Source organism: Anas acuta, chromosome 5 (genome assembly GCF_963932015.1).
Source record: "Anas acuta chromosome 5, bAnaAcu1.1, whole genome shotgun sequence".
Classification (NCBI taxonomy): domain Eukaryota; kingdom Metazoa; phylum Chordata; class Aves; order Anseriformes; family Anatidae; genus Anas; species Anas acuta.
Window position 1 is genome coordinate 43,651,022 of NC_088983.1, and position 14,777 is coordinate 43,665,798.

General features: G+C 36.9%; 1 long non-coding RNA gene across 1 annotated transcript in view; it reads left to right on the forward strand.

Moving 5' to 3' along the window:
- Positions 1–14,777, forward strand: part of LOC137857648 (uncharacterized) — a 695,515-nt gene that overhangs the window by 581,890 nt on the left and 98,848 nt on the right. Inside the window, exon 2 of the long non-coding RNA XR_011097206.1 lies at positions 8,285–8,387. This is a non-coding gene — a long non-coding RNA (uncharacterized lncRNA). The remainder of the gene's footprint in view (positions 1–8,284; positions 8,388–14,777) is intronic.

The window sequence follows — 14,777 nt, forward strand, 5'->3', positions numbered from 1 at the left end:
AGTCGGTCCTGGGTTTGTCAACAAGAAGTCATGCCAGCTGAGTAGTGGTTTTGTGATAAGAACAGTTGGAAATTAGTGCGAGATCATTTTCACCTTAGAAAGAGTTTGAATTAAGTTTCAAAAATGAAAAGCTGGTACTTACATCATAGTCTCTTGTTCCCCTTTTGTGTAATCACGTTCGGGTCTTCTACCATAACCTTTGTTATTCCAAGTATCATTCTTATTAGTATAAATTCATCATAAGCATGTTAATCTCAGAGTCATGAAAGCTAAATTAAATTCTTTACTTTGCCAGAAATGTTCTAATAGTAGTGCAGATGACAGAAGATGAAAATATCTTAGTAGATATTCTTTTGTCTGAAATTAGAAGCAAGGGCATTACTGAAATCTAATTGCATTCCTTGATCCAATGAATTGTATTCAGTACTGAACTGGCATCATTCCTGAAGACCAATTGCATTCCTTAGCCCTGATACTCGTCAGTAGAAAGAGCAGCTAATATTATTTCTTTGGTAATGTTACTCATTTTGGAATTGGTGCCGCCTGCATCCTTGCAAAATCTCATTTATCACCACACACTCAGGCATGACCTTCTAACAGACTTTTCTAGGACAAGCCTGGTGGTTGTTATAGAAAATGCATTTCTTTGGCATCGCTCCAGAAAGCTAGGTATTTGGAACCTGGCTTCTAAGTCCAACCTGCTTAATGTCCTACTCCTTTTGTTGAATTAATATTCTTCAACAATATCATGACAAACATGACCTCTTAAGCTCTTCTGTTACTGTATTAGATTTCAGTTTCTCCACGACTTTATGTTCTTAACCCTGATTAGCTTTTTCTCTCTGAAGATGGCTTCTCTCCTAGCACACCTCTTGTAAGTTGTGCCTTCCTAACAGCCAGTAGGTGGAATCATTCTGGTGGCTTGATGGCCTTTAATACTTTTTTCCATCTCTTGGTTTATATAAAATATATGCAGTCTTGGTCTGCAGTACAGTGCTATGCAGGTACTGTACTAAGATACTGTTTATCAATGGTTACCAGAATCTAAGGAAGCTATATTTCCATAATTCTATAGCTTCATATTTTGGCTTACCACATACAACAGTCATTACCACATACAACAGTAATACAACAGTGTATTGCCTTGATTCTGAATCACCACAACTCAGGATGAGTTGTACTTTGTTAATTTTCAAATGCTGCACCATATTTAAGTAAATTGAAAATGCTTGTTTTTTTGTCCTATCTTTGGGGGTGGGGTGGGGGTGTAAGGGGGTAATGTAACAAGGGGATTACTGAGATAGCCATCAGAAATCTAAAATAGCATTTTTCACCTTTATTCTTTTGAAGTGGTGAGATATATTTCAGTGATTTTTAAATCCTGTCCTTAGAATAACAAGTGTGATCATGATGACATATAAATAGAGTATTTATTAATTCATCAAATTTATTTTTTTATTTACTCTGAAGAACTATATGTCACATTTTGTCTTTTTTCCTCTAAAATTTGCAAGTTCTTTACAAGCACTTATTAAAAAAAAAAAAAGTAAGAACACAGTTTGGTTTTGAGCTGATGTTTGATGATGATTCTAATTTCTCTGCAACTGAACTATGACCAATCTAGGCCAAATTTACAGAGATGTTTTGGAGATAAATAGTTCTGTTCATGTGTTAGACTTGCTCTGGATTAATCTTTTTTGCATATTTCAAAAAACTATGTTTAAAGAAAAAAAAAATCCCAGTTTTATATTAAGGAATGTTTTAGTAATAAGAACCTTCTTTTCCTTCTTTTCCTCTACACAGTAATTTCAAATTGTTTTTTTTTTTTTTTTTTTTTTATAATTTTATTAGTTTAAAAATTATGCTCTGGAGGATATTGGACTCTATTACTCCTTTGGACTCCATTGGTAACCACATACTCATTCTTTGAGTTATTTTCATCTGATTCTAAATTTTGACCATAGTTCTGAACAGACAGTTTCATCTGACTCAATTACCTGTGCTATAATAAGATATTTTACATTCTAATATTGTTGTACATGTAAGAGTAGTTCCCATTTCTTTATAGTTCTTGCTGAATTTTATGTTCATGACTCTGCTTCTCTCCCTTCGGTTTTACCTCTACTGATGATACAGAAGTGATTCAGAGTCTATGACCAATATTTTTTAAATTGAAACCAAAGATCATTTACCTCATTCACACTACTAGCACAACGCAATTTCAAATTACTCTGTATTTTCTATAAAGTGATTGTGAAGAGATACTGTAGTACGTCAAATGCTTAGGCAAACATTTTAAATGTAGTTTAATGCAGGCTTTTTCAAAGTGCTTGTATTGAATAATTTCTGATTTTTGGACTTTTGATTTTCTTTTGAAAGAACTTTTTGTTATAGTAGCATGTTTTAGATGGGTCTTATCCAGAGGGATAAGCTCATACAGGTTTTTTTACAGCTAAGGGACAAAGGGCTTTTTTGGTGTTGATATAATGCTGATTTTCACATAATAAATCATCAGAAGAAGAGAAAGGAAAAGAAAAAAGACAGGATTTGAACTAATAAAACCTGTGCTTTTCAAAGTGTCTGTAATTTCGTTTCAAATGCCCCACAGACACTTTACCGAAGGACATATATTCTTGACATGATATAGCTTAGAAGTTGCAGAATCCATAGCTCTTTTTAATCATCACTTCTATTTTGTGTTTTCTGAAACTTTTTTATTTGTATGCTGTATTAGGATAGACTCATGGGTTCTAAAATAATAACTTATAAGAAAATTAAGTCCACACACATCAGAATTACAGGAACATGGGTGGAAGTTTGTCAGAGAGGTTTTGGCATATCCATGCTTGGATTTGCCCCAAAATTTGGCTGTATACGCAACTTAGATTTTGGGCCTGATTTCAAAGTAGACCCTACTTTGAGCAGAGAATTGGAATAGATGACCACCAGAGATCACTTCCAACATGAATTATTTTATAATTCAGAGCATGCATGATTACTACAGAAGGAGTCATCTTCTGGCAAAACAGTCTTATAAGGATCTGTCTATTAGGAATGAAAACTAATATTAAATTTCTAGTTCTAATTTTCTAATTCTAAAATTCTAGCTCTGTGTTCAGAATTTGGGTGATACTTAAAAACTTAATAAAACGGAAATATTATCCACTTAGTTTATGATTACTGTGTCAGGTCTACGTTACTGTGCACCTAATTTTCATAGTCTTTTTTTTTTTCCTATCTTCTGACTGAGTATAATTTTGTAATCCAATGAGATTTATTTTTTTTTCTGATTTCCTTGTGTAATTGCTCATTTGGTGACTTTGTGTTGAGCTGCTTTTTGGATATAGGCATTGTCAAGAAAGTTTGGTCTAGTGAATCCTAAAAACTTATGTATTCACAGAAAATATATCTAATAGAAAAACAAAAATGTATAAGCCTAATTGTTTAAAAATGGGCTCAGACATATTCTCTGTTTATTCTGTTTGTGTAAATGGAGAGTTGCTTTAATATTTCCAGCAAGATGTCTTCACAATATAAGTGTATATAACTGGTTATCAGAAGGATAACATTTTACTGTAGCGTAGGAGCAAAACCAGCTCTATTATACTGGACCATTTATTTCTTTTTAGCTAACACTTCCCTATAAGACACCTACATTTCTGAATTCTATTTTGAGGTAACTAAGTGACGGTTTGTACACTTTATATATTTTTCTTTAAAATTCAAAGGATTTTTTTTTGTTTTCTTTAAAAATTGCTTATGGTTTTGTCCTAACAGCATTCAAATTCAAGAGGAGCTGTTAATGTCATCCTCTCAAACTGCAACCATGGATTCTGTGTTGTTTTTTTTTGAGGAATATGACTCATTTTCCAACAGCCTCAGATTATAAATTCACATTTTCTGAGAACACAGAGTCCAGTCGTATATTGTATACAGTAGACAAGTATTATTCTTCAGGATAGCTAGGTATCTAGATTAACTCCACAGTGAAGATCATGGAAGTTTTATCAAAATTTAGGTCAGGATTTGAACCTATATCTGTAAAACTTTTCATATAGGGAAGCTCTGTAAAAGCTGATACATTTCCCTGGCAGAAAGAGATGTGTCTGCTTCTGCACCATAGCAGTCTATTTCTAATTTGCAATACTTGATTTCAACCTTCTATTCTATCTTCATAGTATGAATTTTTTTCACCTAAAAAAAAAAAAAAAAAAAAGCATGTTTTGAAAATATAGCTCAATTAATTAAGCAGTCTCCCGTTTCTGTTGTTGAAAAAGTTTTTTCAGCTCAGGTAGTATGCCAGTGCTTTCTACTGATCAACTTTCAGAAGAAGTAATTTTAAGCCAAAGTGCCAAATTATGAAGCATGACAGGTCTATAACCCAGGGATAGGAACTGTGACAAAAACTCTTTTCCTATGTCTAATAGTAAATCATCTGATTTCATTTATTTTTTGTATATTTCAGTGCACCATCTTTCAGGTGGGGTTGTGGTAAAAATGTTGTACAAAGCAGCTAGACTCCTTTTTCTTAATCTTTATTTCCTGGAATAGATAAGAGTATATGAAAGTTGCTGTAATTGTAAAGTTTTTGTCCAGTTAGTAGAAGTCTATAAAAAGTCTGATATTTTCTGTAGTATATTATTATTCTTCATCATGTAAATTTGTTCACAGAATACAGAATTGTCTAGGTTGGAAGAGACCTCAAGGTCATCGAGTCCAACCTCTGACCTAACACTAACAAGTCCTCCACTGAACCATATTGCTAAGTTCAACATCTAAACATCTTTTAAAGACCTCCAGGGATGATGACTCCACCACTTCCCTGGGCAGCCCATTCCAATGCCTCACAACCCTCTCAGTAAAGAAGTTCTTCCTGATATCCAACCTAAAACTCCCCTGGCGCAACTTTAGCCCGTTCCCCCTCATCCTGTCACCAGTCACGTGGGAGAATAGACCAATCCCCACCTCTCTACAGCCTCCTTTAATGCACTTATAAAGAGGGATAAGGTCGCCCCTGACACTCCTTTTCTCCATGCTGAACAAACCCAGCTCCCTCAGCCGCTCCTCGTAGGACTTGTTCTCCAGACCCCTCACCAGCTTCGTCGCCCTTCTCTGGACTCTTGAGTACCTTGATGTACTTCTTGCAATGAGGGGCCCAAAACTGAACACAGTACTCGAGGTGCGGCCTCACCAGAGCCAAGTACAGGGGGACGATCACCTCCCTAGCCCTGCTGGCCACACCGCTTCTTATGCAAGCCAGGATGCCATCGGCCTTCTTGGCCACCTGAGCACACTGCTGGCTCATATTCAGCTGACTATCCACCAATACTCCTAGGTCCTTCTCCGCCTGGCAGCTTTCCAACCACTCATCTCCCAGCCTGTAGCTCTACTTGGGGTTATTGCACCCCAGGTGCAGGACCCGGCACTTGGCCTTGTTGAACTTCATGCAGTTGACCTCAGCCCATCGGTGCAGACTATCCAGATCCTTCTGCAGAGCCTTCCTACCCTCGAGCAGATCGACACAAGCACCTAACTTGGTGTCATCTGTGAACTTACTGAGGGTGCACTCAATGCCCTCGTCCAGATCATTGATAAAGATATTAAAGAGGACTGGCCCCAGTACCGAGCCCTGGGGAACGCCACTAGTGACCGGCCTCCAGCTGGATTTGACTCCATTCACCACGACTCTTTGGGCCCGGCTATCCAGCCAGTTTTTAACCCAACGAAGCGTATGCCAGTCCAAGACACAAGCAGACAGTTTCTTGAGGAGAATGCTGTGGAAAACGGTGTTAAAGTCTTGCTGAAGTTAAGGTAGACCACATCCACAGCCTTTCCCTCATCCACCAAGCGCGTCACTTTGTCATAGAAGGAGATCAGGGTCATCAAGCAGGACCTGCCTTTCAGAAACCCATGCTGACTGTGCCTGATCACCTGGTTGCCCTGTAAGCGCCGTGTGATGACATTCAAGATAATCTGCTCCATGAGCTTCCCTGGCACTGAGGTCAAACTGACAGGCCTGTAGTTTCCGGGGTCTGCCTTCCGGCCCTTCTTGTAGATGGGCGTCACGTTTGCTAGCCGCCAGTCAACTGGGACCTCCCCCGATAGCACAGGCTGTTGATAAATGATGGTAAGCGGCTTGGCCAGCTCCTGCACTAGTTCTCTCGGTATCCTTGGGTGGATCCCATCTGGCCCCATCAACTTGTGTACATCCAAGTGCCGTAGCAGGTCACCAACCATTTCTTCATGGATAGTGCGGGCCGGATTCTGCTCCCCATCCCCTTCCACCAGTTCAGGGTACTGGTTATCCAGAGAGCAACTGGTTTTGCCGCTAAAGACTGAGGCATAGAAGGCATTAAGCACCTCTGCCTTTTTCTCACCTTTCATAACTAAGTTCCCCCCCGCATCCAGTAAAGAATGGAGATTCTCCTTAGTCCTCCATTTTGCATTAATGTATTTGTAAAAACATTTTTTGTTGTCTTTGACGGCAGTCACCAGATTGAGCTCCAGATGAGCTTTGGCCTTTCTAATTTTGTCCCTTCAGTGCCTTTCAACATACTTATAGTCCTCCCAAGTGGCCCACCCTCTTTTCCAAAGATTGTAAACCCTCTTTTTCCTGCTAAGCTCAAGCCACAATTCCCTGTTCAGCCAGGCCGGTCTTCTTCCCCGCCGACTCATCTTTGGGCACGTGGGGACAGACCGCTCCCCCACCATTAAGATTTCCGTCTTGAAGAGCGCACAGCCTTCCTGGACTCCTCTGCCCTTCAGAACTGCTTCCCAAGGGACTCTAACTACCAGTTTCCCGAACAGTTCAAACTTGGCCCTCCAGCAGTCCAACACAGCGGTTTTACTGTTCCTCTTCCTGACTTCTCCAAGAATGGAGAACTCTACCATTTCATGGTCACTCTGCCCAAGACAGTTTCCAACCACCACATATCCCACCAGTCCTTCTCTGTTTGTGAAGAGAAGGTCTAGCGGGACACCTCCCCGGTAGGCTCACTAGCCAGCTGCATCAGGAAACTGAATCTTCCACGCTCTCTAAAAACCTCCTAGACTGCTTTCTCTGGGCTGTGTTGTGCTTCCAGGATATATCTGGGAACTTGAAGTCCCCCACAAGAACAACCGGTGATGATTTCATAACTTTTGTCAGCTGCCTGTAGAACTCTTCCTCAGTCTCCTCATCCTGGTTCGGTGGCCTATAACAGACCCCCACCAGGATGCTTGCCTTGTTGGCCTTCCTGCTGATCCTAACCCATAGGGACTCAACCTTACCATTCCCAGCCTCAAGTTCCGTGATTTCAAAACTCTCTATGATATAGAGAGCCTCACCACCACCCCTTCCATGCTGCCTGTCCCTTCTGAAGAGCCTACAGCCCGACATTGCAGCACTCCAGTCATGAGAGTGGTCCCACCACATTTCCGTGATGGCAACCAAATCGTAGCCGGCCTGCCGCACTATGGCTTCCCTCCTCCTGTTTGTTACCTATGCTGCATGCATTAGTGTAGATGCACTTCAGTTGGGCCATTGCCTTCTCTTCCAGCCTTGCCGTTGTTACCCCTGGCACAGCTCTAACAAGCCTTGTTTCAGCCCTGTCCCCCTTATCACCTAGTTTAAAGCCCTCTCAATGATCCCCCACTCCGCTGCAGAACACATCTGCCCCGGAACCGATCGCCTCCGCAAGTGGACAACAGTCTTGTAACAAGACTGTTACAAGACTGTTACAAGACTGTTTCAGAATTCATTGTTAATTCTGGTAATGCGTATTTCTCTCAAGGGGGAAAAAAGCATTTAATCATGTATCTAAAGAAACTGTTCAAAAATAATTTCATGGTCTGTAAAAGCACCATATTAAGGAAAAAAGGGAATAAATATTAACCGATTTGAAACTTTTTCCTTGAAAGTTGGCCTCCAGTTCTGGGAGTGTTCAGTAATTCTAACTGTTTAATAATGCAGAGAGTTGTGCTTAGAAAATTAGTATGAGTTACCATTTTTCATATTACAAAATAATTGTTTATCATATGCATAAATAATTGCTTACCATATGTTTATTCATGCCAATTTATTCTTGTAATTTTGATTAATCCACACCATTAGAAGTGGAAAATATTTTTGCCAAGTGGTAGCCAGTCAGTAGAGTTTACTTCATGTTTTTTTTTTTTTTCTTTAGCTACTTGCAGATAACACACAGAAGGATATGATGATTAAAGTATTGGTTGTTGATTAAAGTATTTTTTCAGATTTTTTTTTGCCACTCACCTGTATGATAATGGTTTCTTTTCCCCACAGCAATGCCACACAATCAGTGTCCTGATTTTTCACCAATATCATTGTGATAAATAGAAGATGGCTGAATGCATCCATTCTAGGCAAGTCAGTAGTAAGAAATAAGGTAAGATCTGTTACCTCCACTTATTCTCTACTGTAAGAATGTTTCTTATTCAAAGGTTAATATAAACTGTCACGCCTTATAATCATTCAAACAGAACTTTCACAATACAATTTAATATATTATAATATATTATAATACATAATCTGCATATGATCATATATTATAATACATAATCTGTAGATACAATAGTCAATGGCCTATGCTTTTTGGTTTTGTTCTGAATGTTCTGATTCTTTGCTGATTTCTTCTTCCACTAAAATTAGCTTTATTTCTGTTCATTCTTTAAATACAAAATACTTTACAAAAGACTTTATTGATGTAATTACTAATTTACCCATACTTACACAACGTTGTTCTCAAAGAAATGAAAATTACATGATCCAGGTGTCACAGCTGCTTGGGCTGTTATGCAACTATTTCCTAACTTTAACTGCAGGAATTTCTGCACATCCAATGGTAAGATGTGGTCACAAAATATGATGCTAATAGTGTAAGAGCAAGATCCTGACATAATTATTCCAGTTCAAAATCCCTGCTTTCTCCTTTTGCGTTAAATTAAAAAATCCTTGAGATAAAATTGTGTTAAATCTTCAATTTTTCCCACAAAACAATAAAGAAGGACATTTCTTTAAACTGATAAGGCAGTTTTGCAAAGTTTGAAATCAATGTGAATAAGAAACTGGACTGATTCAAAGATGAATTAGATTCAGAAAATGCATAGGATTTAACTGTAGAAAATATCTTTTTAAGTAACAATCATACTCTTAATTGGTGATAATGTAAGACTACTCTGATGACTGGAACCAAATAAGAAACAGCACATTTTCAACCCAGTAGCACAGTGCAGCAAGCTATCTAGAAAGTGATACTGCTATTACAGACTAGAAGAAATGCATTAAATACTTTTCTCAAAGTTCATGTAACATGGATATTACACTTTTGAGACTGTTTTTCCCATAAGTCGCTGCACCAAAGAAAATACAGTGTTTCAAGGATACTCAGTCCTTTACTGTGTAAATAGTAATGAAAGTACTTCCTACATTGTGTTATTATGACAGATAACAGATGAGCCTTATTGCAGCCTGAATACTCATGTATTCACATCAAAGTGTTATTTGTATTTTTGTTTGAGACAGTTGTTCAGTATTTATGTATTGCTGGTCATAAACTGTAGATTTTTAATTGATATGTTTGAAAGATTTTTAGAAATTATGACCTAAAACTGGATATTTCAGGTACTTAAATTTGAAGCCTTTTTGGTTTGCATTTTGCCTATTTAGCTGCTGATATAAAAATTGAAAGGCGGGACTTCCTATTTCATTCTTAATTTAGAAAAACTTTGAAATGCCATCACATTACATAATACGAAATATTTAGAAATGCAACAAGTTGGACAGTAGGGAAGAATAGGACAGTAAACACTAGCTCCCAATAGGGTAAGACAGAAGTGGAGAAAGGAAGTGGTAGAAGAACTTGTGGCTTCCTTCAGTGCACCAATCACAGTGCACTGAGACTGTGTGAGGGATAAACTACAGTTTTTTTAGTTATCTGTGCCCAGTAAGTAAAAAATTTGGACTATTATAAGACATTCAAAAAAAAATGCATCTTGTCTCTTTAGAGGCTAAAAACAAAATTAAGCGAAAAGAGTAATTTTAAGAGAAGATTATTTGTGATCTCAGCAGCTAATCTCTGTTATTTTTGGCTGATTATTTGCATGTCCCAGGTCATACTGACTGAGTAAATTAATGGTATGGAGAAGAGTAAACTAATGCCTCAGGAGCTGCCATTGACAAATAGTCTTCCTGAGACTCATTTGAAAATAATGTGGCCATATACGGGCTTTGGCATAAGTTGTTGAAAAAGGATGCTGTCTTTTTTCAAACACTGGTGAAAGCAATGCAATAAAGTGAGAAAGAAGGACACGAAAATTAATACTTTGAAAATTTTAATGTTAAGGTCTATAAATATATATATATGAACACTACCAAACTAAGTCTTCCTAGTTGCATTCTAAGAAAGATGGGAAATGGCTTATGTGCCTTGATTCAGCTTGGAATGGCAAATACTCTAATGCCACATTGATAGAAATTTGGGCACTGGTGTTTGCTGTTAGGGTCCCTGAATGTGACTTGAAAGTGTATCTTTCTAATAATTTTACATATCAAGGAAATTTGTAAACTTATTACTTTAACTTCAATTGAACATAAAGACAAACTATGGAATGTAAAAGGAGTGGTCAATATAAAACAGAGACATGGTATTTGAGGGCAACAGTTTATGGAAATGAGTGAAAAACTTAGGTTGCTTGCTTCATGGTTTTCTTAAGCATCAATATGTTATAGATATACTTCACATTCCTTGTTTATTTTCTCAATTCTGTATTCCAATGTCTTTTTTAAATAACAGTTGTTTGTATAACTGCATATTAAAACTATAGAAATACTTTAATAGCCTGATTTATATTAAGAAATTTGAGAATAGCCCATCTAGTATCATTTAAAACATTAAAATATGAATGTCTCTTTTAGAACAGTTCTTTTGCCTGAGCAAACAGTAATTTTTCTTAATCACCACACAGTCATGTGTGTTGATAATGACACTCTGAAGAACTAAGAAATCTGCAGGTTTCCACTCCATTTATCATGAATGCTAGGGTAGAAAAAATGGGGAGGACAAAATATGAGAGAGAGAGAGAGAATCGTTTTGGCTGCTGCCACTTGAATACTTAGAAATGATTTAACTTTGCATCTGGGAATTACTTAATTGTATGTAAGACTACATATATTCAATATTGATAATATGGTCATCAGATGTACATTAGATTCACTGTTCTACTAATTAAATTGTCCTTTTTAATCTAAACTATAAACATCTCTCAATCCCTTTCTAATGAACAAAACAGCCTGTTGGATTCTAGGTGAAAATATTCCTAAAATATGTTGTTACAGCATTGTCAAGTTGTAGACTAAGTTTCTCCAGTTTTCCTCTCCAGTTAAGTCCACGGAGTTTAGGAATTTCCAATCTTCAAAAGCAAGTGAATTGAAAGATATTTTAAATAGGAATTAGTAAAAAGCCCGAATTCTGCAAAACGTTGAACATATTTTTCTACCCACAATAGCCAACATAGACAGTGGGGCTGCAGGTTGGTGGACAGGATCATGTTACAAACATATGATTCATCCTTGCTATTTTTTCCATGCCACAGTTATATTACATATTAACTGCATCAGATGAAACTAAAATAGACCAGCTACATGATATTATCTGTGTCATACTTCGTAGCACAGTAGATCTAGTTTACTTTAATCAAAAAGGATATTTTATTAAAAGAAATCAAATATAAAAATATATCACCTCAATAAATCGCAGTGATCATGCACTTAAAATAATGAAATTCATACCCATATATAGAATGGTGGCTGTGTGAGCACCGTATTTCCATATAAAGCAAATTATCAGTGTGACTGAAGATTTTTTGTTGTTGTTTTTTACACAAGAATCTTTTTCTTCTTAGGCTTTCTCTTTACTCAAGAAGTGAGAAGGCAATGTAAATTCTAAGGCAGACAAAACTATGTAAAAATATACCACCAAAGGACTTTTGTCATAACTAATCAGAAACCATAGGAAATGCTCTTTTATAATACATTCCTTTGCAGCATTGTCATAATGGCTCCTAAATCCTTGAAGCCTAGTTACTATTTTGGTTTAGTGCCTGGGATTTTGTATACACTTTATTAAATCTACATGAACAAATATATAGTGGGACTCAAAATTATCAGTCTTATCATGTAAATTCCTTTTTAAATATTTAAGTAAGCATGATTAGCCCCAGCTGAGGCTCTGTCCCCAAGCTGTTTCCACTATAAAGATTCATGTTTGCTTGTGGTTTTTTTTTGGAATAGCAGTACAAAATCTAATAGAAATTGCCTCATTTTGTTTTCAAGTCATAAGCAGTCAGAATGTTTTGAACCCTTTCTATTAGGGGAGAGAAATTATTTGATAAAGCTTGTCCATTTAGAAAGAGTTTACAAAATATATTTTGTATGAACATAGCAGGAATCAAGTAACTGGAGAGAATTTATTTGCGTACATTTCTCAGCCTTTTCTCAGGATTCCTCAGATCAGAGACATTTTCACCCTTTCTTATGCCTTGAGGACACTTATTTGTCTCTTTGGAATTTTTATTGTGTTTCTCCAACTTTATTTTCCATTTCCTAGGTGATTATACACAGATACACTCACATCCACTTACTAGCACCAAACAAACTGCTTGCTCTTCAGTTTCCAAGCATTTTCATTTTTTTGTGTGTTTCTTGTTCAAAAAGAAATAGTAACAGCTTGCTACATGTATCCCGAATAAAGAGTGACTGTCAGGTTTATCATACTAATTCTCTCCCCAAAATAAAGCCTTATGTGTTGTCTGGGGAAGAACTGTTTACACCGTTATTTTAGAAACTAAGCTGAGACTATAAAGTACATTTCACATAGAATTTCTAGCCAAAATGAAATGTGTACACTAAGGTCTGAAAGAAGTACAGTACTTAAGTCATTTTTCTCCCTTCATTGATGAGAATGTGCGAAGAATTTTAACGCGTAGTCAAGGCCTGTATCAGTCTTGGAAGGAGTTGTACTCATGGTCCTCCTAATCATTTTTGTTCCCTGGTCTGGCAGAAAGATTCTCACAAAAAAAGGGCTCACCGATAAGTCGTTATATTTGCCTATAGGTTACATCAGAGTCTGTTTAAAATGTCGCGGTAAGAAAGACAATGGAGAGTGGACATAACAAAGTGCCTTCTATTTAGATCATCATTTGTAATGTGGAGTTTCAACGCTGAGACTGCAGTTAGTTGGAAGAATTTCTGATGCTTTAAGAAAAACTTTGAATGATTCAAAGGACTTGAGATCTCTAGCATTGAAGAATTAATCATTGAATAATAAGGAAAAAATATTATTCTTCTCAGAAATATTCATACAAATCTCTGCATTTCCTGTCAGTATCTCTTGTCTAGGGCAGTGAAGTTCACAAGTGTTAACAAAGGGCATACCATTTATTTTCCATTCACTCTATGTTCCAACTCAATTTCAGGCATAATCCAGAAAAGACCAGTGATTAGCAAGAAGTTTTCTTCCTGAGAATAAGAATCAGATAGGAGAAAAACAGAGTTACTAAGCAGAAATAAAGATGAAGGAAATTATTTGTATCATCTGGGAGTCGCTATGCTGTACCAGCCGTTGTGCAAACCGTATCACATACCATGCAATTAACAATCTTCTCTGTCTAGCCACCAAGACAGGCAGACGTAACAGGCTGACCAATTTATTGTAACAGGTCTTTTTATACTAGACTGATTGCAGAAAAGACTGATTGCAGAAAAAATTACAGAGAATGTTGCAAATGACATTAAAATATAAATGCTACATATGCTAGCATTTTCCAAGTCTTTCTTCCTGCTGAATATTGCATATCCCTTAGTATAGGGGACCCCACAGGCAGCCATAGAAGAGGATTGAGCAGGCTGTCAGAATTTCTCAGATAACACATGGATGGATAGTCCGTGGCAGATAATTTTGGCCGATTCTGTATGTGTCATATTCAGGCTGCCAAAGGCATCTGTAAAATGGCTTGCAGTGCCATTATTCATCCTTGTCCTGATAAAGAAAGAAAATAGATTTTATTATTATGTTATACGTGGACTCATTCCTTAATAGACTGATTTTCGTGTGTTCACAGCAGATCATTCCTGTTTGCTTACTGAAGTGGTTGTAACTCTCCCTGTTGCTTGGTACTGTAGCTGAGAGTATTATGCTTATGAATGTAACCTCACTTCTCGTGCAGTTGAGAAATAAACATGTAGAACAGTATCTGTTTAAAGCAGGACCTGAACCTACTGAGTCATAGTCCAGAACAGTAACACTGAGAACTTTCTTCCTTCTGTACATACTAAAGCCTTTCTTCCCTACTTCGTGATCTGCTGAATCTACATAAACTTAAATTTATTTTCAGATCTGTAAAAAAAAAAAAAAATTAAAGACCTTCAATATATTGTGTTGATTATATCGTACTTTTTCCTCTGGCTTTTTATAGATGTAGCTTCTTGCTTTCATATCTTACTGTCAGTTACTGAAATACTAGACATGCCAACTTGTGAATGATACCTCAAAAAATTATGGTCATTAAATGTCCCATGATTTTTTTTACAAGAGCTTCAATTTTGTATAAAGGTCAGCTGGAATTTTGCTTGCCTCACACTTCTTTTGTATTTTAAATTATTCTTCATAATGTTTGGTCGGTCTTAAATTATTGTGTAGTTTACTCAGCACTTCTTGAAACTGCGCTATTTCACACCAGTGTCTGTAACTAGCAGATGAACTGATCTCTATTTTGTGGTG